The sequence below is a fragment of the Triticum urartu genome, chromosome 3 (genome assembly GCF_003073215.2).
Source record: "Triticum urartu cultivar G1812 chromosome 3, Tu2.1, whole genome shotgun sequence".
Taxonomy (NCBI): Eukaryota; Viridiplantae; Streptophyta; class Magnoliopsida; order Poales; family Poaceae; genus Triticum; species Triticum urartu.
Genome location: NC_053024.1, coordinates 366,880,924 through 366,885,504, shown reverse-complemented (window position 1 = coordinate 366,885,504; position 4,581 = coordinate 366,880,924).

Here is a 4,581-nt window from a genome sequence, read left to right as displayed (position 1 = left end):
AAACAGAGCATGTCATAAATAGCATCATGATAGCAACTTTGCGAGCTCAAACCACTCACCGCAAAACATTGCATGACAATATAAGCATAACAATAGCAAGATGACATGTTCATGAAGCTAACCATGGCAAGAGCAAGTTCATAGGATGCATGGATCACTAGCAACAACCATGGCAATATTGATTAACATGTTAACATTTTGCCAGGAACATTTTATAGCAAAAGTAGAGCAAGCACAAGACATGATAGGGCACTCCATAATTGCAAACAGGGGCATGGATGGATAGAGCATAACCACATGTTCAAAGCATACTTACTGAAGTATCCCAAAATAAGCATGGATATCACTGTAGCATCAAGTTTACATGGCATCAAAATAACAGCAGGAGAAGGACTTAGCAAAAACCTAAGTCCCTGAAAACAGCAACATTGCAGAGGCTACTTTGCATGCTTGTGCTAGTCACCACATTGATTACAAAAATACAAGACAAGCACCTCTGTAAAGATGGCATGATATAGTTCAAAACACATGCAGAGCTCATGCTCATATGATGCACACATCAAATACAACAAAAATGACAAATCACCATGATCTGACAAGTAACAGCAGTAAACATTTTATAGCACTCTTGCATCAATGAAAATTGCATCATAACAGACATCAACATGCATGGAAATTCTTCTACCATGAAAATCTCAACGAGATGAACAATTTGATATATCATATGCATCATTTGGAGCAACGAGCGCGGAGATACGACGCGATGAACAGGGGCATAAAACATAAGGGGTTTTGGGGCTTGGAGAAATTCTACCTTGAGGGGAAAAGTCACGTGCGAAAACCAAGGCAGGTCTGGCCGGAGTTCGCCGGAGGCCTTGCCGGAGACGTCGTTGGAGATGGGGAAGGGCGGCCGGAGCTTGGGGTCGTCGGATGCGGTCGCTCCTCAACCGGATCTGGCAGGAGCTGAGGAGGCGCGGCGGAGGCGGCGCCAGTCGGCGAGGGTCGCGGGCGGCGGAGCTGGCCGGCGAAGCGGGCGGCGGCGGCGGTGCTAGGGCGGCGCGGCGAGTGAGCGAGGCAGCGGGGAGCGGACGCGACGACGGTTGGTGAGGGGCGCGCCGGCGAGGGAGGCGGCGGCGCGCGGGTGAGGCGGCCCGGGTGCGGGCCGGCCTCAGGCCCCGGCGGGCCTGGTGGCAGGGAGGAGAGAGAGGAGGCGAGGGTGACACGTGGCGGTGCCGGATTGGATGGAGGGCGGCGGCGAACACGTCCGACAGCGGGAGGAGGAAGAAGCTGGGGTTAGACCGGGATTTCGGGGGAGATGCACATATTTATAGGTAAGGGGAGTTTGGAGTGTCCAAATGGAGTGTAGTTTTCACCCACACGATCGTGATCTGATGACGGAGGACATGGAGATGGTTTAGATGGGTTATTAGACATTTTGGAGGGGTGATGGGCTGCAACACACAAGAGGCTTTTGCGGTTACCCGGTTAACCGTTGGAGCATCAAACGGACTCCAAATGGAACGAAATTTTACAGGCGGTCTACCGGTGGTGTACCAAGGCCGCTTGGCAAATCTCGGTCCATTCTGAGAACATTTAGCACCCGCTCACGAAAGGAGACAAGAGGGGGAGCGCCGGTGCATCTGGGAGTGTCGGATTGCAAAACGGACAACGGGAAAAATGCTCGGATGCATGAGACGAACACATATGCAAATGCAATGCACATGATGACATGAAATGAAATGCATGACATGAAAAAAACGCAAAACGAAGAAAAAACCCAACCATGAAAGGAATCTCATAACTTAAAGCCGAAAATGGCAAGAGTCGGAGTTACAAATATGGCAAGTTACATCCGGGGTGTTACAACACTCCACCACTACGAGAGGATCTCGTCCCGAGATCTAGGACTGAAAGAACTCTGGATATTCGAAACGGAGGTGGTCCTCACGTTCCCAGGTGGCTTCTCGGTCGGAATGGTGTGACCACTTCACTTTCAGGAATTTGATTGACTTGTTGCGAGTCTTGCGCTCAGTTTCTTCATGATAAGACATGTCTTCTTGGAGATCAATCTCTTCGAAGTTGATGGTGCGCTCAGGAGTCTTGAAGCACTTGTGAAGTTGTGACATGTGAAACACATCATGCACATTTGCGAAGTTGGACGGAAGCTCAAGTTGATAGGCGAGGTCGCCACTTTTGCCAATGATCTTGAAAGGACCCACGTATCTAGGGGTAAGCTTCCCTTTGAGATGAAGCGACGAGTGCCTTTCATTGGAGAGACGCGGAGGTAGACATGGTCTCCGATCTCGAAAGCCAAGTCACGGTGCTTGCTATCATAGTAACTCTTCTGGCGCGATTGCGCGTCTTTGAGATTTTCACGGATGACTTTAAACATTTCTTCAGCTTCTGTGATTAAGTCATTGCCAAGAAGTTGGTCTTCACTAGTCTCTGACCAATTGATAGGAGTACGACACTTTCTGCCATAGAGGATTTCGAATGGGGACTTGCCCGAACTCGCTTGGAAGCTGTTGTTGTAGGAGAACTCGGCATATGGAAGACAATCATCCCACTTCATACCAAAGGAAATGACACAAGCCCTGAGCATATCTTCAAGGATTTTATTGACTCGCTCGACTTGGCCACTAGTTTGAGGATCGAAAGGTATGCTGAAGCGAATGTTTGTGCCAGTGGCCTTCTAGAAGGAGTCCCAGAACTTAGGAGTGAAGATGCTTCCACGATCTGAAGATATCAATTGCGGAATGTCGTGCAAGGATACAATCCTGGAGGTGTATACCTCTGCCAGCTGAGCTGCTGTGATAGATTCTTTGATTGGAAGGAAATGAGCCACTTTTGTAAGCTTGTCGATGACAATGAAGATAGCATCATTTCCACGCTTGGACTTAGGAAATCCAGTAATGAAGTCCATCTCGATATGATCAAACTTCCATTCCAGAATAGCAAGAGGTTGGAGGAGACCAGCTGGTCATTGGTGTTCTTCTTTCACCCTTCTGTAGACATCACATTCATTCACGAATTTAGCAATTTCTCGCTTCATTCGAGTCCACCAATACGACTACTTGAGGTCATGGTACATCTTCATACTTCCAGGATGAATGGATAGAAGGGAATTGTGTACTTCGTTCATAACGACTTTCCTTAGATCACCTTTAGGAACCACAATCCGGTCCTCGAAGAATAGAGTGTCTTTGTCATCAATGCGATAGCACTTGTATTTGGGTTGGCTCTTGGCAATCCCATTTTTCACCTTCTTCACCATGGAATCCAGGAGTTGTGCCTCACGAATTTGATCTTCCAAGGTAGGAGAGACTTGGAGGTTGGCAAGAAAGCCTTGAGGAACAACTTGGAGATTCAGCTTGCGGAAGGCTTCACAAAGGTCCGGTTGGAAGGGCTTGAGAATTAAGATGTTGCAGTAAGACTTCCTGCTCAAAGTATCTGCAGTGACATTGGCCTTGCCTGGAGTATATTCAATACTCGGATTGTATTCTTGAATCATTTCGACCCAACGAGTCTGCCTGAGGTTGAGGTTGGGTTGAGTGAAGATGTACTTGAGGCTCTTATGATCTGTGAAGATGTCCACTTTCCTTCCCAACAAGAGATGTTTCCACGTTAATAATGCATGAACAACTGCCGCCAACTCAAGGTCATGAGTGGGGTAGTTCCTTTCATTGGGCTTCAACTGGCGAGAGGTATAAGCCACAAATTTCTTCTCTTGCATTAACACAGCACCGAGACCTTGTAAGGAGGCATCACAGAAAACTTCAAATGGCTTGGATTCGTCAGGAGGAGTCAAGACAGGAGTTGTGACCAGCTTCTCTTTGAGGGTGTTGAAAGCAATGTCACATTCAGGCGTCCAGACATAGTTGACATGCTTCTGGAGGAGGTTGGAAAGAGGCTTTGCAATCTTAGAGAAATTCTCAATGAATCTTCGACAATAACTTGCAAGCCCAAGAAAACTATGAAGCTGCTTGACATTCTGAGGAGGTTCCCAATTCACAATTGCAGACACCTTCTCGGGATTAACATCGATGCCTTTGGCGGAGATGATATGACCAAGGTAAAGAACTTCATCAAGCCAGAACTCACACTTGGAAAACTTCACATAGAATTGATGCTCTCTGAGTTTGTCGAGCACCAATCTCAAATGTTTGGCATGATCCTCCTTATTCTTGGAAAAGACCAAGATATCATCGAGATACACCAGGCTAAAATCATTTGTGTAAGGGTTGAAGATGAAGTTCATCATGCGAGAGAACGTTGGAGGAGCATTGACAAGGCCGAAAGACATGACAATATATTCATAAGAACCATAGCTTGTTTTGAATGCTGTCTTGGGGATATCTTGTTCATGAATGCGAATCTGATGATAACCCATACGAAGGTCAAGCTTGGAGAATACTTTGGCACCTTTAAGTTGCTCGAAAAGCTCATTGATGTTGCGAAGTGGATACTTGTTCTTTATTGTCTTCTTGTTCAATGGACGATAGTCGACGCAGAGTTGTTCCGTTCCATCCTTCTTCTTGACAAAAAGAACACCACAACCCCATGGAGATGAACTCGGTCTGA